Below are 20,229 nucleotides of genomic sequence, written 5' to 3'. Positions count from 1 at the left end.
TCCGCAGCAGCAGGAGAGGCCGCAGGGCTCCTCCCCGATCGCCGATCGCCGCCGGGAGGGAGAACGGCCTTCCCAGCCCGGAGCCCGGGCGCCGCCCGCAGCTGTGAGGAAGCGCCTTTCTGTGTTGAAAGCCTCCTCTTCGTGGTCCTGTGTCACGGCGGCCCCGGGAAACCGATCCGGTCCGAGTCTGTACACGGCGAACTCTCTTAAAAGTCCCGGCGGAGCGGGTGGAAGCGGGAAGGAGCTGCTCGGCCAGTCCTCGGCCTCGGCCCGCCGGGTCCTTCCCTGGCGGCCAGAAAGAAGGCTGGGCCGGGCGAGAGGTTGTCGTTGCAGTAAAGAATGAGATGAGGAGGTGGGAGTGGGGTCGCAGGAGATTTCGAATTTTGCTCTCTTTGCTACCGTCTGGTTTACACCTTTACAATGAGAACGTACTAGCGCAGTTACTTTCGGTGATAAAAAAATAACACAAGCCCGGTCGGTGTGGCTCAGCGATTGAGCGTTGACCTATGAAGCAGGCGGTCATGGTTCCTTCCTGGTCAGGACACAAGCCCATCCCCAGTGCGGGCTCCATCCCCAGTGGGGGGCGTGCAGGAGGCAGCCAACCAATGATTCTCTCTCATCGTTGATGTTTCTCTCTCCCCCTCTCCTTTCCTCTGAAATCAGTAAAAACATGTATGTTTTAAAGTGACACCAGAAAGTCTTAAAAAGAAAAAAAGTAGCTCCATCCAGGTAAGCTGGGCATGGCCCAGGGTGGGCGGGACCTCCCTTCTCAGCAGGGGCCCTGGGGGAGGCCTGTCCTTGGGGCCAAGGTGGTGGAGCTGAGGGGTGAGACTCCGGACCGGAGAGCTTACTGCTTTCACTTGTTCTGAACTGGAGAGAAACAGCCCGGAAGGGAAAAGGAGGAGAAAAGTAAGAGCGGGTTTTTCTGGTGCCGAGGCCGTGTTGGTCGGATGGCGTTCCCCTCCTCGCAGCACAGCCCCTGCTTTGGCCTCTCTGCTGGGCTTCGCAGCAGCACCCGGCGTGCAGGCGCCTGGCAGTCTCCGTCCCGTCTTGGGTGAATTGGGTGAAGGGGACAGAGACGGTAGCGTAGCTTTGCGCCACACCCCAGCCGCGTCTCTCAAACGTGTCACTGGTGCTCAACACACGCTTGTTCCAAGAGCCTCTACAGTGGTTGAGTTAAAGTCCTGGGTGCAGGAGTCTGAAAGTCTCTATCCTTCGTTAAGATGGAATTTGCGTTTTATCTCATTATAAATTTTTTGAAATTTGAGAAAGGGTGAAATGTGAAGAGCACGGTAATAGGTAGACGGAAAACCACTTTCAGAGCAGAAAGTGGAAAATTTGGGTAAGTGTATTAGTCAGAAGCAGAACATACAGGGTGTGGGTGTGTGTGTGTGTGTGCGCGCGCGTGCGTGCGTGTGTGTGTGTGCGTGTGTGTGTGTGTGTGTGTGTGTGTGTAGGGAGAGGCAGAGAGTGAGAGATTTATTTTAAGGAATGTACTCACATGAGTCTGGTGATGTGGCAAGTCCAAGTTCTGCAGGTGAGGCAAAGTGGAGACTCAGAAGTTCCATTTTGGGTCCAAAAGCCGTCTGCTGGCAAAACCCCTTCTTGTCAGGCATGTCAGTCTTAGTTTTATGTGGCCTTCAGCTGCGTGGGTGAGGCCCACCCACACGATGGAGGGCCATCTGCTTTCCTCAAAATCCGAAGAAGAATGTCTGACTAAATGTCTGGCACTTTGGGCCAATCAAGTCGCCCCACGAAATGAACCATCCCCGTAACTGCCTGGATCCCCTTTACCAATGGATGTGCCCCTGAGAGACAGGGCAGTTCTCCGCAGCGCTGGGGTGGCCCGCACCTGCTGGATGTTTAACACCCTGAAGCCCTGGCCAGTCAACAACCTTGGTGTCCCTGTCATTGTAGCAACAAGAGCTGTGCCCACACATTCCTGAACGCCCTCTGGGCCGGTTTTGCCCAGGATGAGAAAACACCGAACCGGATTGACTGACTGTGGAAACGTTGCCAAATGTTGGCTACGTCCAAATGAATGGTCGTCTTCTCGCTATTCGCACTTCACATGCACACAGCCATTGTCTAACCGCGGGGGGGGGGGGGGGGGCAGCCTTTCCCTGGAAAGGGCCAAATAGTAAATATTTTGGCTTTGAGTCTCTGTAGGAACCACTGAGCTCTGCAGTGATGGGGCAAAATCAGCCTTCGTTACTACACAAATGAGTAGATGTGGCTGAGTTCCAATGAGACTTTATTTATGGACACAAATTCAAATCCCATATACTTGTTCACGTGTCGTGAAATACTACTTCTTTTGATTTTTTTCAAACATTTAAAATATAAAACCCTCCTCAGCCTGCAGACCATTGAAATTGAACTCTCTTACTTTTCATCCCCCGCAAACTCGCTGCATGTTCAGCTAGTAACTGAACAAAAAGGCTTGAATCAATGTTCACTGAATTGAACCAAATGGGGATTTGAACAAACACAGTAATTTTTTTTTATCAGCAAAAACGTCTTGGAATTTGAATCTTATAGAAACCCCGTTTGGAACAAATGGTGTTTTATTAGTAAAATTTTATGTTACGGGTTCAAATGGGTAACATTTGTGAATTTTGATGAATATAAAAATCAAGGGAAGGGCCAGATGGCTGTGTCGAGACTCTCTTTGATTAAACTGTCCAGATGCTTTGAACGAGGAGAGAGAAGGAAGTTTCTGTTCCAAAGCAGAGCCACTGACGTATGTAGGGTGATTTATATCCTTATTCATAAATATCAAAGTCAGACAAGAAGCATAAAAAACTTCCAGTAAATGACAAATACATCATCATGACAGAGCGTGTCACGAAGTATCTTTAAACAACGGGCTCTCAGGGCTGTGACAGGGCAGGCTATTCTCCCACAAGTTTGTGGGAGTGGGGAAAGCAAACCTGAATTTTCAAAAGAGCCATGCAGGAGGCAAACTTCCTAACCACTGACATATCTGCAAAAAAAAAAAAAAAAAAAAAAGCAAACTCGGAGACTTGCCGGAGAAGCCTGATTCCCAGGTGGGCACGAAGGGAAAGCAAGGGGAAGCCCAACGTCACGCGCAGACGGTCTCCATGGGAGAGCGCTGAGGGTGTTTGGAGCATCTGAATGTTTATATTTTTATTACAGCTTTTTAAACATTTAGAATGTTCAGATTTTAAAGTTGCGGTAAAATGCACGTAACATAAAATTGCCATTCTTCCCATTTTTAGTGTGGAATTCGGTGACAGTAAGTACATTCGGATTGCTGTACTTTTTCATCATCCCAAATATTAAGAAATAGCTCCCTATTCCTCCCTCGCCAACCCCTGACAACCACCACCCTACTTCCTGTCTCCGTGAACTTGACTATCCTGGGTAGCTCGTCTGAGTGGAATGATTCCGTATTTGTCCTTTCACGACTGGCTAACGTTAAGGAACTCAGCATGCTTCCAAGGGTCAGCCGTGTGGTTGTATCTATCAGAACCGCCCTCCTTTTAAGCCTCACTAACATTCCAGTGGGTGTGTGGGCCACTGTTTACCATCACCCATCAGTGGACGTTTTCCCATCTTATGGCTACAGTGAGTAGTGCTGCTATAACATTGACGTTCAAGGATGCGAGTCCCTCTTTTCAGTTCTTCGGGGCATATGTTGAGGAGCGGAATTGCTAGATCTTACGGCATTTCCGTGTTGAATTTTTCTGAGGACTCTCCATACTGTTTTCCACAGTGGCAGTGCCCACCAGCAGTGCCCACGGTGTTCCAACGTCCCCACATCCTCACCAACAACTGTGTGTTGTCTTTGTTCGCTTGTTTCATACAATAACCATCCTCATGGGTGTGACCCGGGAAACATTTTTAATGAGGTTTGAGTTGAATATGTGTAGTCCTGGAAGCACCTTCACATCACTTTTCCACAGATCAGTCTGAAAGCGGGGCTGGGTTTCTTACCCCCACCCCCAGAGTGTGTGATTTAGGAGTAACCTTCCTTGGCTCGGCTCCAACAAGTGAGAGGGGGACTGACTTCAAGCTGGAGGCGAGACCAGGAGAGGAAGTCATATCTCCCCTCACGGACTGGTGTCCAGAGCCCACGAGGGAACCAGCCACCCCCAGTTTACATAAGAAATCACCCCAGTCCCGCCTTCCCCTCTCTCTGAGCAAAACTGGGTTCTGAAGACAAGAAGGGGGAGGAGGGTGCAGAGTCTGTGAGGTCACCACACTCACCTTGGGCGTCACCCTTCGTCTCTCTCCCGTACTTGCTTTGTTGTTATACTTTTCACTCTTTCCCTTTTTTACATAAGAAACATAAAGACTTTCCTGTCCTAAGTAATTCCTTCAACACAGAAGCGTGTGGCGTAAAACTAGGGAGGTGCCCTTCACTGCCCTCCCAGAAGGAGACTGTGTCTCTCTCGGCCTGTCCCCTCCGGCCTTCGCGCACGTGCACATGGTCACACACACGGGCGCTTTGCTTCCGTTTTCACACAGGTGGGAGCATGTCCCACTCCGCTCTCAGTACTCACAGACCCACTTCATTTACTGGAACGGCTGAGTGTTACCCACCGGGTGGGTAGCCCATTCCTCTGCAGCCCAGCGAGCTTCTCAGTGCCCTGCCTTCTCCCCCGGCTGGTTGTAAACATCCTGAGGGCACAGCGTTCCATCTCCTAACACTCGATACACATTTTCCTACAAAGTGAAAGTCAATGCGCAGTTACTGACGGGAAGAGTCTCTCCCCGTCCCACATGGATGCTGTCTCCGCGCTCCCGGCCGCCAGGGGCGGAGCCCTTCTCCGAGTGAGGGGGACCCGGCACCACAGTCCATCAGTGTGTCGCTCTTTTGTCTGTCGACACCGTGACGAGTCAATCTGCTAGCCAGGGCGAGCTGGCCAGTTCCCACTGTTCCCTTGGCAATGTTTTCTGGGTTCGGGGTGGTGCCCGGCCTCAGTCCCCCAGAACAAGTAGCCCGAGAGCTTGGGATACTCACGGTTGCGCATTATCTCATTGTCTGGCCCACCTGGGAGCACGGGGCCGCGTTAGTAGCAGCCTGTGCTTCCTGCAGAACCATTGTAAGGGCTACTAATGGTGTTCACAGACTGCGGAGCTGGAACAGCCACCCGTATGCCTACACACACGCTATTAATAACCCTCTCCAGGCTTCCTGAGGCAGCCAAACCTACATAAAACAGAGTACAACTGAGCCCCTTCTAGACCCTCTGGTGGGGAGAAATTGCTTCAATATGCGGCTATCACCTCAAAACAGACAACCAGACTCAGGGCAATCACCCTGTAAGCAGATGCCGGTGTTCGGACCTGTTGATAGCGTCAATGCATGTCATCTCGGGCCTTGGTGGGCTCCTTGTACTTCTGCATCTGCCCGGCTTCCTGCAGTAGCCGGAACATTCCCGTTGTGCGGGAGCAAGGACGGCAACACCTGCCGCCCAGATGCGCTCTCTGCGCTGGGGACGACTTCAAACTGTGGACCTCGACAGGCAACCTGGGCCGACGAAAGGGAATCAAGCAATAGGAACGAGACTGGAATTAGTTTGCGTCCCTCGGCGGATAATACGCAGGGGGAGACACTCTGCTCAATCGATTTAATTAATGTTGATTATGGAAACTCTGGTCCCTGCCACTAAGGAGTCTACAGGCGAATTGGGGAACTGGGGCGCCCGCCTATGAGCAATTGGACGATATGCAGTGAAGCCCAGGTCAATGCTGATTGCGGGCTGAGAGGGGAATCCATTGCGGTAGGAGGCTGTGCTTCCGAACAGGGTGGTCGTCGCCTTGATCCAGGCCGAAGCGACCGGGCCTGGCAGAGCTGCTCGCTGGCGGGAGACACGAGCAGTTCTCTCTGGGGACCAGCCTGCGCCTCTTTGCTGTCTTGCAGGCCTGTATACTGTCTCCTGTCGGGGTTGGAAGGTCCCCAGTCTGCCTCCCTCTGTTTCTGCCGCCCTCCTTACCTTGAAAGAGCCGTGACCTTTAACGACCTTGGTTACCCTTCTTCCTCCCCCCTAAACCCACTACCTCACCCTATTTTTGTTGTGTTGTTGTTTTATTTCAGAGGGAGGAAGGGAGAGGGAGAGAGGGGCAGAAGCAGCAATGATGAGAGAGAATCTTGGATCATCTGCCTCCTGCACGCCCCACATTGGGGATCCAGCCCCCAAACCTGGCATGTGCCCTGACGGGAATCGAACCCTGACCTCCTGGTTCATGGGTCCACGCTCAATCACTGAGCCACACTGGCCAGCCCTCAACCTGCTTTGTTGAGAAAATATTGCCGGCAGATGAAAAAGATAGAATCGGGAGAAAACCTAGAATACCTCCTGTCAACAACAGTTAAGAGGGTTTGTATAAACAGGTCGGAGCACACCTCGAGGGGCCGGCGGGGGTTTCCCGTGCAGGTTCCACCCCATGCGCTGGCACTGGGGTCCCCAGCACCCCTGTGGGTGTTCCTGTAGACAAATACTTTTTCAGGCCAACCTTGGGTTTTATATATATACTAGAGGCCTGGTGCACAAAATTTGTGCAAGGAGCTCGGTCCTCACAGCCTCAGCTGCCCCGGCTAGCCCTCACAGCCCCAGCTTCATCCAGAAGGTCGTCCAGACAGCTGTTTGGTCTAATTAGCATATTAGCTCTTTATTCTATAGGATGCTAGAGGCCTGGTGCACGAAATTCATGCACAGGGGGGGGGGGGTCCCTCACCCTGGCTTGTACCTTTCCAACCTGGGACCCCTTGGGGGATGTCGAACTGCCGGTTTAGGCCCAATCCTGCAGGGCCAAAACAGGCAGTCAGACATCCCTCTCACAATCTGGGACCACTGGCTCCTAACCGCTCACCTGCCTGCCTGCCTGATCGCCCCTAACTGCTCTCCCCTGCTGGGCTGATCGCCCCTAACTGCTCTCCCCTGCTGGGCTGATCGCCCCTAACTGCTCTCCCCTGCTGGGCTGATCGCCCCTAACTAATCTGCCTGCCTGCCTGATCGCCCCTAACTGCTCTCCCCTGCCAGGCTGATCACCCCTAACTGCTCTCCCCTGCCAGCCTGATTGCCCCTAACTGCTCTCCCCTGCTGGGCTGATCGCCCCTAACTGCTCTCCCCTGCCAGCCTGATTGCCCCTAGCCACCTCTGTCTCGGCCCCCACCATCATGGCTTTGTCCAGAGGGTCATCTGAAAGAGGTCCGGTCTAATTAGCATGTTACCCTTTTATTACTGTAGATATATATGGCTGCAGACCCTGGGAGTCAAAAGGGAAAGATGACACCTCCCCAGCCCCTGGGTTTTCTTTCAAGAGGGCTCTCTCTGCAGAATATTCTGTTTTAGCTGGTGATTAAAGAGGGGCCAAACGGTCCCGGGCAAAGGGTTCTCCTTCTGGCCAAGCCCGTCTCTCCCCGAGAAACAGGCCCAGGCTGGGCCCGGGACCGCCCTCCTCACCAGAGCCAACTGCTCCTCGTAGGTGAGGGTCTGGTCCACCTCAATTTCCATGTGTTACCTTCCTAGGGGGTGCGAGGCCCAGCCATCTGGACGCAGGCCCAGCCGCCCAGGACTGTGCACGCCCAGGTCTCCACTCTCCTGCCGACACCAGCGACCTCCCAGCCCAGCCGGACCACATGGCCCCCCGTTCTCCTGATGTATGAGGTGGGTAGAAGGCGCTCCCGTCAAAACGGAGGACGCCAAGGGATTCATTCGTTTAAATCCGCAAACATGCGTCGTTGTAATTATTACTCTAGCTGCTAGTTGGGACTGAACTGGCCCAAAGGACAGACGTTTGCAGCGCTGCCTCTGCGGGCAGGTACCTTGGCTTTTCCGGAATTTCCAGTCTGGCTGCGTGGGGGGGGGGGGGGGGGGGGGGGGGGGCGGGGGCAACCGTCCAGGAGCTCAGCAGTGCTGGGCCCGGCGGAGCCTGAGCTGTGCTCACTGCACTGGAGGGCGAGGAGGCCCAGCCCCCGCCGGCCACCCACCACCGGGCTCTGGGTGCGGGTTCCAATCCCTCCAGGAAGGGGGGGGGGCATCTGCGACCCGCGGGGACGCTGTGTGTCTGCGGCGGGGCCCAGTCCCTCCTGCTCCCCTGGGAAGTCAGAGGCAACGCGGCCAACGCGGCAGCCGTGCCCAGGGCGTGCGGAGACAGGACGACAGCCTGGCACTGAGCTCACCGCTGCTTCTTAAATATCTGCTCAGTGTGTACTGAGACGAAGGGCTGAGAGCGCTGAAGACACACAGGGCCCAACAGGAGGAAAGGCCGGGGTGGGGCGCCTCCATCGCTCCCCGACCTCCGGAGGATTCATTTCGGGCTGAAATTGTCAGTCTCCTCACAGCAAAACGAAAGCCCCGCTATCAGAGACAATGGCCTTGAACCCTAAGTCACGGCTGTGCAGCTGTGCCCTCCCCCTCCCGGCCTCTGTGCAGCTGTGCCCTCCCCCTCCCGGCCTCTGTGCAGCTGTGCCCTCCCTCTCCCGGCCCCTGTGCAGCTGTGCCCTCCCCATCCCGGCCCCTGTGCAGCTGTGCCCTCCCTCTCCCGGCCCCTGTGCAGCTGTGCCCTCCCCCTCCCGGCCTCTGTGCAGCTGTGCCCTCCCCCTCCCGGCCCCTGTGCAGCTGTGCCCTCCCCCTCCCAGCCCCTGTGCAGCTGTGCCCTCCCCCTCCCGGCCCCTGTGCAGCTGTGCCCTCCCCCTCCCGGCCCCTGTGCAGCTGTGCCCTCCCTCTCCCGGCCCCTGTGCAGCTGTGCCCTCCCCATCCCGGCCTCTGTGCAGCTGTGCCCTCCCTCTCCCAGCCCCTGTGCAGCTGTGCCCTCCCTCTCCCGGCCCCTGTGCAGCTGTGCCCTCCCCCTCCCGGCCCCTGTGCAGCTGTGCCCTCCCCATCCCGGCCTCTGTGCAGCTGTGCCCTCCCTCTCCCAGCCCCTGTGCAGCTGTGCCCTCCCCCTCCCGGCCCCTGTGCAGCTGTGCCCTCCCCATCCCGGCCTCTGTGCAGCTGTGCCCTCCCCCTCCCGGCCCCTGTGCAGCTGTGCCCTCCCTCTCCCAGCCCCTGTGCAGCTGTGCCCTCCCCCTCCCGGCCCCTGTGCAGCTGTGCCCTCCCCATCCCGGCCTCTGTGCAGCTGTGCCCTCCCCCTCCCAGCCCCTGTGCAGCTGTGCCCTCCCTCTCCCGGCCCCTGTGCAGCTGTGCCCTCCCCATCCCGGCCTCTGTGCAGCTGTGCCCTCCCTCTCCCGGCCCCTGTGCAGCTGTGCCCTCCCCATCCCGGCCCCTGTGCAGCTGTGCCCTCCCCCTCCCAGCCCCTGTGCAGCTGTGCCCTCCCCCTCCCGGCCTCTGTGCAGCTGTGCCCTCCCTCTCCCGGCCCCTGTGCAGCTGTGCCCTCCCTCTCCCGGCCCCTGTGCAGCTGTGCCCTCCCCCTCCCGGCCCCTGTGCAGCTGTGCCCTCCCCCTCCCAGCCCCTGTGCAGCTGTGCCCTCCCCCTCCCGGCCTCTGTGCAGCTGTGCCCTCCCTCTCCCGGCCCCTGTGCAGCTGTGCCCTCCCCCTCCCGGCCCCTGTGCAGCTGTGCCCTCCCCCTCCCGGCCCCTGTGCAGCTGTGCCCTCCCCCTCCCGGCCCCTGTGCAGCTGTGCCCTCCCTCCCTGGATGCTTCTCCTGGGGGGAGTCTGGGGGAGACTGAGGCCTGGGCCTCCGCAGTGGTTTCTGAGGCGCTAGGCCTTAGTTGGCTCTCCTGGCTGAAAGGAAGTGTGGTTTCTTCCCATTTCTTTCCAGTGCACTGAGAGGCGGGAGCCTCGGCGTCCAGCAGGGGGTGGCCCTGTGCCTCTCACCCCCTCCCACCCCTCCCGGGGCCTGAGGCCTCCCAACCTGTCAGAGGGGCCATGACTTGGAGGCGCAGGAAGTTGGGGAAGGTTAATTCTGGCTTCTTCCCTGGCGCCCCTTGCACATGCCCTCGGTCATCTCCCCGGGCTCGAGGTGCTGCTGTGACACTCGGTACGATGCCAAGGTTCCCAGCTGCCCCCATGTCCCCGTGGCTCCCACACTTCCTCTGCATCACCCCTTCCTTGAGCCGCCCGGAGTGCGTCCTTGCATCCAGCATGATCGTCTTCCTTCGTCCCTTTGAGTCCCGAGTGACCACCCGAACCCCTTTCCACGTAACGATGGCCAAACTGTTACCTAGAACGCGAAATACGTGGCAGGAAGGAAGGCCCCGGTGGAGTGAGCAGTGTTTTGCAAACACCCACCTCCGGACAGCCCTGGGAACACCTGTTCTCGGAGCGTTTACAGCACAGGCTGTGCTGGAGGCCCCGGGGGACAGGGAGCCGCCTCCACGCCCATGGACGGAGGGTGCAGTGGGGGGGGGGGGGGAGTAATCACACCACATCACTTTTAAGAAGAATGTCTCCTTGACCAGTGGCACCCTCACGAGTCAGCACTGTGCGGTGGGCGTGCACAGGAAGCGTGTGTTCCTGTGTGGAAGGCGGCAGCACCCTGGTGGCAAGACGCTCCCTCTGTGATGAAGCGGGGCCAGGACCCTGTCCTATCGGCTTTCCTACCCGGTGTCACCCCCACCCCACCCCGTCCCACGCGGCAGTGAGGCACCCAGGCAGGCCAGGATGCCCGGAACCCGGGGTGCCCGCAGCTCCCCCCGCTGAGCCCCGGGCCCCCTGAGGTGGGGCTGCCCGCTGCTAACAACACTCACTGCGGGTGAGAGCAGTCCAGGAGCTGTGGCTTCTCTTTTCCGCGTCTCTTAATCTTAGAGCACAACTATTCTATACCCCCCCCGCCCCTCCCCCCCCCCGGTTCAGGTCCTTGCCTTCAACTGGCGGACCGTTGTTGCCATTTCTTATAAGTTTTGATGCTCCGCAATATGCACTTTGTTCCATAATAAATGACTGAATAGTTTTACTTAAAAAATCAAAATGGTGCCAGGCCAGTGTGGCTCAGTGGTTGGGCGTTGAGCCATGAACCAGGACCCGGTCAGGGCACATGCCGGCGTTGTGGGCTCCATCCCAGTGTGGGGCGTGCAGGGGGCAGCCGGTCCATGATTCCCTCTCATCGCGGATGTTTCTAGCTCTCCCTCTCTCTCTCTCTGAAATCAATAAAAATCAAAATGGTCTAGAAGGGAGTGATATTAGAGATGAAAGTGCTTCTCCCCAGCCTTGACCCTGAGCTCCAGTTCCTAGAGGCGACACTGTGAGCAGCTCCTACATTCAGAGCTTCTGACGGGCTCTCTGCCCCGCCAGAGGGATCTGCTTCCTTCTCACACAGACGGGCCACACTGAGCCCCGAGCCCGGACCCCTCCGCGTTAGCGCCTGGGGGTGCATTCAACCTTCCAATGGCGCGAACTATTCAATCGCACGGGGGCCGCGACTTAACCAGCCTCTCAGTGAAGGGCATTGAGCTTTCACCCAGTGTTTCCCCCATGAATAGTCCATGCGGACTGGCTGTTGTGTGGCGTGTGCCTTTGCTTGCTTTGAAGAGTGTAACGATGGGATGACTTTCCAGCCGAGGGTTGAAGAGCGTTCACAATTCACATTTCGACCATTATCGCCCGATTGCCTTCCAAAAACAAGAGCCCAACAGCAGGGTCGTGCCACTGGGCATCTTCTAGAAAAAGCAAGTGGCCAACTCACTATTGGAAAATGGAAGTCGGGGCGCGTGAGGAGTCCCCCACACCCAGGCCCGCCGTGGGGGCGGCCCAGCCAGGAAGGGTGCAGTTACGGACGGTCCTCTGCGTTTCTCTTCTGAAGCTAAATCTATCCGATTGGGGCAATATTTTCTTTTCACTGCGGCCACACGAATCCATCCTGTCCCAGTTGTGTGTGTGTGTGTGTGTGTGTGTGTGTGTGTGTGTGTGTGTGTGTTGGGGAAGGGGCGCTGCTAGGGGTGATGGCACAGGGTCTCTGAGTGTTGATGAGCTGGGGGGCAGGGTGTGTTCTCAGGTGAGAGTCTGGGGCTCCCCGACGTGAGCTGTTCTTAGGATTCCTTCCCCCTCCAGTCACCCCGTCCTTCACAAGCTGCTCTGTCGTTCGGCCTTTCCTATGTTGTCCACTTGGAAATTACTACAGGGAGGGGTTCGTCCGGTCCTCGCTCCGGGGTTCGCTCCCCCACAGCTCAGGGCGGGCCTCCTGCAATGCTCCCCCCGCCCCTCTGGGTGAAAGGCTACTTTCAAAAAATCCCGTCTCGTATGGACCCGTGCTTTTGTACAATGCTAGAAATATGCAGCTGCTAGAGAATGAAATAAGGAATAAAGACGTACAAAATGCAAGCCGGTTTCTTTTTGTTGGATTTACGCGACAGGATTAATCCGTCCTTTGCGATCCAAGCTTTGAAGGGCCTGCTCTCAGGTCCTGCTCTCCCTGGAGAGTTCCGCTTCCCGTGGGCCCTGCGCCTCTCACTTCGCCGGGGGAGCGAGTCTCATGCACCAGGGAACGTGGTCAGGTTTCCGCCGTGGACGCCCTGGGTCGGTGCCCAGCGCACCCTGAGCTTGGGCTGAAGCTCCGTGCTCTGCCAGGGCCCCTCGCGCCCGGCGGCCGGGTCCCGGGCAGGACCTGTGTGCGGGCACCGTGGTCGCTGTCTTCGGCCGGGACGACGTGGTCTCTTTCCTCGCGTTTCCCTGTTTATTTGGTCTAAGTGGACATCAGCCTTCTCTTTCCTGTCCCTTCTCTCCAACCCGCTGCAGACGAGCCACGTGTGGAACTGGGCGTGCGGCTGAAAGGGAGGTGATAGCACTTTTTCTATTGTATCAACCATCCAACTGTCTCATTCACTTTTTTAAAAAATATATTTTATTGATATTTTACAGAGAAGAAGGGAGAGGGATAGAGAGTTAGAAACATCGATGAGAGAGAAACATCGACCAGCTGCCTCCTGCACATCTCCCACTGGGGATGTGCCCGCAACCCAGGTACATGCCCTTGACCGGAATCGAACCTGGGACCCTTCAGTCCGCAGGCCGACGCTCTATCCACTGAGCCAAACCAATTTGGCTCAGTTCACTTTTTAAACAACTTTACACCTTGGGAGATACTTCGGATAGGCCTCCATACAAGGAAAATAATGAGCAACAGCTCCTGAAAATAGAGGTTTTTTGTCTTTTGTCTGTGAAAGGGGTGCATGACTGCAAGTTTAAAAACTTTGAGAAAACTGGTTTTCAGATTTCCTTTTGGAACCTGAAGTATCGGGTCACAGCGCCATCTAGTGGAAGTTGGTGATATGACAGTTGGAGTGGACTAGACAGAAAATGACAATATAGTCATTTTTTAGTGCTGGATCTCATCGATTATAAGACTCAGGTTATTTTTCCTGCTTTGAACGTTTTTTTTAAATTGGGATGCGGCTTGTAACATGTGACATGGCATCTTTTTTTTCTCAGTGATACTTTGTCTTACAATTGTTGACATCTTAGTTTCGTCAAAATATGGTCTTTGATAAGGAATTTTGTAGGATGTTCACTTAGGAATTCATTATTTATGGATCGCCTGCTTTGTATGCATTGACTCATTGCATGCATTACATTTGTTGCATGTGATTGCATTGTATTCGACTTACTTATAGCGCATAAGGCAGACCGTTCTCCTTCGTGCTGCATTAATGCATTGACATTAATGAGACCTAAGCCATGGGCTTAAAACTCCATTACTGCCGCGGCTCGGAGGTCCTCAGCCCTGGTGGCCTGTGAGCATCACCTGCAGAGCTGTCGCCTCCCCTCAGACCTGCTCCGGTTGGTCCGCTGTGGGGCCCCACATTAGGAATCGTCAGAATCTCCCAGGCTCTTACATTCCACGGGGCAGCTCCAGTTGAGAACTTTGTCCTTCACTCAAGTCAGATGCTTTCAAGATTATATAGACTTGCCCCAGCCGGTTTGGCTCAGTGGATAGAGCGTCGGCCTGAGAACTGAATGGTCCCGGGTTCCATCCTGGCCAAGGGCACATGCCTGGTTGTGGGCTCATCCCCAGTGTGGGGCGTGCAGGAGGCAGCCGATCAATGATTCTCTCTCATCGTTGATGTTTCTATCTCTCTCCCTCTCCCTTCCTCTCTGAAATCAATAAATATATATTTTTTTAAATATTATGTAGACATTTTATTAGTTGAGAAATATGCGGCATTTTGTTTTATAGTAACAACTTTTATTTCTCATAATGGTCATAATTATGCAAGGAGATAATTTTCCCTAAAAACACCGTACTTGGTGTGTCATCAAGCAATGCACAACTTGCCTTTGACTACACCCTCCCTCACAGCAGGCGACGTGAAGGGAGCACCCGCGAGATCGGGACGCTGGTGAGCATAAAGCAGTGGTTGCAGGATGCACGAGGTGCCTCGGCAACATGCCCTTCACATCCCGCAAGCCTCTCGGGGACTGTCCGTGTCGCTGAGGGAAAAGCCCCCGGTACCACTCCCTTGGACTCTCTCCTTGGCTGAGAGGGGATCTGTTCATTAGGGCCAAGCCCTGCGCAGACTGCAGGACGGCATCCTGGCTCCTGACCTTCTGGCTGGTGTGACATTAGAACGTGAGACTCGCCAGACCACAGCAGGGATCCGAATAGTGTTTCCCGGCACCAGCTTGGGGAAGAAAGGGCCCCGCAGTTCTGGGCCCTGCCACTGTGAGCCTGGTAACCCTGCACACGCTGCTGAACGCCACACGTCTCGAGTTCCCGGCAGGCACACATGGGATGACAACACCAACTTCAGCTCTTGTGGACATTAGTTAGCGTTTGTAAGCAAGGAACACGCCATGAGCAGCCAACACAGCAGCAGTGACTCTCAGTGGGTCCTTAGTACTGCTTTTATTTATTTACTAGAGGCCCAGCTCACGAAATCGTGCACGAGTAGTGTCCCTAGGCCTAGCCTACCACCAGGGCCTTCTTCCGCCAGTTCACCAGTCCCCAGTCCCGGCCGGCGCCACCACCCAACCCGATTCCCCGTTCGCCGGGCGATCGATTGATCAGGAGCCTGCAGGCGGGGGGAGGGACCAAGAGATCTGCCTTCCACCCCATTCACCAGTCCTCAGTCCCAGCCTGCCACCACCACCCAGCCCAGTTCCCCGTTCACCGAGCGATTGATCGGGAGCCTGCGGGCAGTGCACCTCATAGCGACTGGTCGATTGGTTGTTCTGGTTGTTACGCTGTTACGGTCACTGGTCTTTTATTATATAGGATTTTTAATATATTTTTATTGATTTCAGAGAGGAAGGGAGAGGGAGAGAGATATAGAAACATCAATGATGAGAGAGAATCATTGATTGGCTTCCTCCTGCACACCCCACATTGGGGATGGAGCCCACAACCTAGGCATGTGCCCTGACCTGGGAATTGAACCTCTTTTTTTTTTAAAATATATTTTATTGATTTTTTACAGAGAGGAAGGGAGAGAGATAGTTAGAAACATCGATGAGAGAGAAACATCGATCAGCTGCCTCCTGCACATCTCCCACTGGGGATGTGCCCGCAACCCAGGTACATGCCCTTGACCGGAATCGAACCTGGGACCCTTCAGTCCGCAGGCCGACGCTCTATCCACTGAGCCAAACCGGTTTCGGCGGAACTGAACCTCTTGGTTCATAGGTCAGTGCTCAACCACTGAGCCACGCTGGCCTGGCCTTCCTCCTGCTCTCAGCTCGCTGGGAAAGGGCAGGAGGTTGTCCAGCACATCAAGGCAGCCTAGACCATTAGCCCTTCCAGCCTGCCGCACGCAGCCTCGACAGCTGTGGGTGCAAGGTCGAGGCCTGGGATCCGTGTTTAAACAATAGCTTGGCCCCTTTTGAGTTCCTTGGATTTAACCAATCACAGGACTTTTAAAATTCTAGGATGTCTTTTCTATCCAGTGCTCTCACACCTGAGTAACAATGTCCTAAAATATTCTCACCAGATTTCCTCTTCCACCAAAACAGCCCCTACCCAGGTCCGAACGGCCGGAGTTTGCGGTGTGTCCCTTCAAATAGAGAAATTACGGGTCCTTTGACCGAGGCCCAGGCTGCTGATAAGAGAGATGAACAGCCTGCAATGGCTGTTGATCGACTAGGGCAGTGGTCGGCATACCGCGGCTCGCGAGCCACATGCGGCTCTTTGGCCCCTTGAGTGTGGCTCTTCCACAAAATACCACATGCGGGCACGCATGTACAGTGCGAAGTTGACTTAAAACTTTAAGTGAAGTTTATTAAGTGAATTTTAGGGAACGTTGTGGAGTGAAAGAAGATGTAGTGTCGAGGATGGAGAAAGGTATGTGAGATGGTTTGGACATATAGAGAGGATGGGCGAAAGGAGATAGACAAGACAAGTATACAAGACGAGTGTGGATGGGAGAGTTGGAAGGGGTCGGCCTCAGGGAACGTGCCTCAATCAGATTGAGGATGTTTTTAGCAAAGGCCAGCTTAGGAGGACCCTAATTAAGTTAATAACAATGTACCTGCCTGTATAGTTTAAGTTTAAAAAATTTGGCTCTCAAAAGAAATTTCAATCGTTGTACTGTTGATATTTGGCTCTGTTGACTAATGAGTTTGCCGACCACTGTACTGGGGTGATGACCCTGTGGGGTGGGGCAGGAGGCTGAGTCCATGTCAACAGGGCAGGAAATGCAGAAGGGAGCCCTCGGGAAGGAGATGTGATTGTCCTGGCCGTTCCCTGAAGCCCAGAAGTCCCCACCCAGGTTCACTTGTCTCAGCCCCACGGGTCCAGGTTCCACCGACACCCAGGCCTGTGAGCGTGGCCGCCCGGGTCAGATGACGGCGGCCAACTCCCAAAGGCCCGGCTGTGTCCCGACCAGATCTGCATCTGTGCCTCCACCCACACAGTGGACTTTTCACTTTTGTGAAAGAGAAGTGTGAAGTGGACAGGACCTCCCGGCAGATGCGTCACTAGAAACCGGGACCTCGCCTCACTTCTCGTGTGGCTCACGCACCTGGAGACGGGCCGCGTCAAACAGGGCTGCCTGGGTGAACCTGCTCGGCCCTCGGCCACCACGCTCCTGTCCTTCACGGCAGGGAAGAAAGTTCCGGCCCTGGGTGGTCACCAGGTGGAGAGCAGGCCCGCCCCTGAGAACTGGGGCGCTGAGTGCCAACCCCGCTCCTCACCTATCAGCTGGTCACCTGGGCTACTCGCTGACCCCCCTCAGCTGTTTGCTCCTCGCTGAGCGGGCCCTGGGAAGGCCCCCTGTGTAGGGTGCGGGTATCTGCGGGGATTGGGCGAAGCGATGGAACGAAGGCGCTGCACAGAGATGACGATTATTAAAATGCAACACGGTTGCCGTTGGACCATGAGGGTAAACGTTTGAAAGGGGTCAGTGATTTGCTGCTGAGAGGTAGTTGAATTTTCAAAAAGACAATAAAATGAAATAGGAGCTTAAAAATGGAATAGATTGGCCCTAGTTGGTTTGGCTCAGTGGAAAGAGCGTCAGCCCAAGGACTGAAGGGTCCTGGGTTCGATTCTGGTCAAGGGCATGTACCTCGGTTGCAGGCTCCATCCCTAGCCCTGGTCAGGGTGCGTGCAGGAGGCAACCAATCAATGTGTTTCTCTCACATTGATGTTTCTCTGTCTCTCCCCTCCCTTCCACTCTCTCTAAAAATCAATGGAAAAATATTCTCAGATGAGGATTAACAGCAACAACAAAAACAGGAATAGATGGCCTTCCTGGGAAATCATCCCTCAGACCCTGTTGTGGTCTGGGGGGGCTGGATGGTCACGGTGCCCAGGCATCACTGGGCTGCAGCGGGAGGTGGAGGCTGCACAGCCCCAGGCAACCCATCGCGCACCCTGACCCCAGGTCAGCTCCAGGCCGAGAGGGCAGCATGGGGGAGCATGATCCGCCCCCATCGTTCCCTGTCATTTGCCCGCCTCCGATTCGGTTAGACGGGTGCTGGGCTCCTGGGTACGGGCCGTGTGCTAACTTGAAATAAACCGGCTAAGAAGCGGGAACTTAGCAGCGAGGCCAAGTCGAACACCACTGTGAAGCCTACCTGCTTGCCCTGAGGTGCTTCCAACAGCAAACAAACATTGCAAATGGACAGCGCCCCCTACTCTCCACCCAGGGGACCGCACGGGAACTCGGGGATGTCTGAGGCTGGGCGGGCTTCTCGGCTCTGACTTCCGCCGGTCACTCAGGAGACCTCAGATGCCCCATCAGCCCCCATCTGGTGAGGATGTTGCTCTGCCTCGGAGACCAGCAGCCCTCGCAGCGGATGGTCACTAGGACGCATGCATCGTTTGGCTTTGCCCCGCTGGCTCTCTGAGCCACAGTGAGTCACCGGCTTGTCTTCGACTCCAGCAGCCCATATAGAATCGATATTTATTGTCCACGTGTCTGGATCTGTGATTTTCAACTTGATTCACCCAGCCTGGGGCTTGGATGACATAAAACACAAGTTCCAGACCCACCTCCTAAAAACCCTGATTCAGTAGGTCTGGATCAGGGCCCTGGAATCTACCTTTCTCTCTCTCTCTCTCTCTCTCTCTCTCTCTCTCTCTCTCTCTCTCTCTATTAAAATTTACTTTTCAATTGCAATCTACATCCAATATTTTTTGGTAACAGTTCCAGGTATGCAGCATGGTGGTTAGACAATCATATTCTTTACAAAGTGATCCCTGATATTTCCAGTGCCCACCTGGCACCTACTTAGTTATTAAAATGCTAGAGGCCCAGTGCATGGATTCCTCCAGGGCATGTCCGGCCCGTCTTGCCCAGTCCCGATCGGGGCCAACTGGGGCTGTCTCACCCAGTCTGGGCTGATTGGGGCCGGCTGGCCAGGGAAGGATGCGAGAGGGCTGCAGGGCGTGTCCAGCCCGTCTCACCCAGTCCCAATCGGCCGGACCCCAGCAGCAAGCTAACCTACCGGTTGGAGCATTTGCCCCCTGTTGGTCAGTGCACGTCATAGCGACCAGTCGAACGGTGGAACAAATGGTCACACTTAGCATCTTAGGGTTTTATCATATAGGCTAAGTGAAATCATATGGTATTTGTCTTTCTCTGGGTGACTTATTTCACATAGCATAATACCATCTAGGTCCGTCCTTGCTGTCTCAAATGGCAAGATTTCGTTCTCTTTTATGCCTGAGTAGTATTTCATTATATATACATATATATCAAGCCTTTTATTTTATCCACTTGTTTATTTATGGGCACTTGGGCTGCTTCCATAGCTTGGCTATTGTAAATAATGCTACGGTGAACATAGGGGTGCATATATGCTTTCAAATTGGTGTTTGAGGTTTCTTTAGATAAGTACCCAGAAGTGAAATTGCAGAGTCAGAGGCAGTTCCATTTTTAATTTTTTGAGGAAGCTCCACACTGATTCACACAGGGCTGCCCCCGTCTGCACTCCCACCGCAGTGCACGAGGGGTCCCTTTCCCACACCCTCGCCAGCACGTGTTGTTTGCTGATTTGTTGATGACAGCCATTCTGACAGGTGTGATGTAATGTCTTACTGTGGCTTTAATTTGCATTTCTCTGGTAACTAGTGACAATGAGCATCTTTTCGTGTATCTATTGGCCGTCTGTCTGTCCTCTTTGGAGAAGTGTCTATTCAGGTCCTCTCCCCATTTTTTAATTGAATTGTTTGGGGTTTTGGTGTTAAGTTGCATGAGTTCTTTATAGGGTTTGGATAGGAGCCCTGTTGGATGTGTCTTTGGCAAACACCATCTCCCACTCAGTGGGTTGTCTTTTCATGTTGTTGATGGTTTCCCTTGCTGTACAAAAACATTTTAGTTTGATGTAGTCCCATTTAAAATATATTTTTTATTGATTTTTAGAAAGAGGAAGGGAGAGGGAGAGAAGGAGAAAGATCAGCTGCCTCCTGCACACCCCCTGCCGGGATGGAGCCTGAAACCTGGGGAGCCGGGAGCCCGGACCCAGAGGGGGTTGCGCAGCCCACGGACCCAGTGCGATGGGCCGGCTGGACCGTGGCGGCCTTCAGTGCAGCCCGGGCGGCAAGGCTTCTCCCGCGGCCCTGGGGGTCGCCGAGGTGTCTCGGGAGATGTCTGCACAGACGGATCAGCATTCCCAACGCGCAGGAATGACGTTTCTGGTCGGTGCTGAATGCCTGCACGGCCCGCCTGCCTGTGGTGCCCGGGGCCGTTAACCACCCACCAAATGGCACGTGTGCCCGGCACAGTCGCTGTCCAGACGCACTCCTCCCAGCCAGAGGGGGAGGAGGACAGAGGCGCCGCTTCCTGCTTCCCCATGGGCCAGGCCGGTCGCGGGAGGGGGCAGGTGAGGCCCACGAGACCCAGCAACCTCTGACCTCTGCGTGTGAGTTTGGGGGAGGCTGCGAGTTG

General features: G+C 55.1%; 2 protein-coding genes across 3 annotated transcripts in view; one reads left to right on the top strand and one right to left on the bottom strand.

Moving 5' to 3' along the window:
- The window catches only part of CHAF1B (chromatin assembly factor 1 subunit B), a 158,424-nt gene that overhangs the window by 90,796 nt on the left and 47,399 nt on the right, over positions 1-20,229 (bottom strand). The window lies entirely within an intron of this gene.
- CLDN14 (claudin 14) overlaps positions 1-20,229 on the top strand; it is a 78,480-nt gene that overhangs the window by 47,855 nt on the left and 10,396 nt on the right. For both annotated transcript variants that reach the window (XM_059685946.1, XM_059685945.1), the window contains exon 2: positions 7,503-7,640. The gene's annotated coding sequence lies outside the window, so the exon portion shown is untranslated. The remainder of the gene's footprint in view (positions 1-7,502; positions 7,641-20,229) is intronic.

Source organism: Myotis daubentonii, chromosome 3, assembly GCF_963259705.1.
Source record: "Myotis daubentonii chromosome 3, mMyoDau2.1, whole genome shotgun sequence".
NCBI classification, from domain to species: domain Eukaryota; kingdom Metazoa; phylum Chordata; class Mammalia; order Chiroptera; family Vespertilionidae; genus Myotis; species Myotis daubentonii.
Note: the sequence above shows the minus strand (reverse complement) of the source record. Positions and strands in the feature narration are given on the sequence as shown.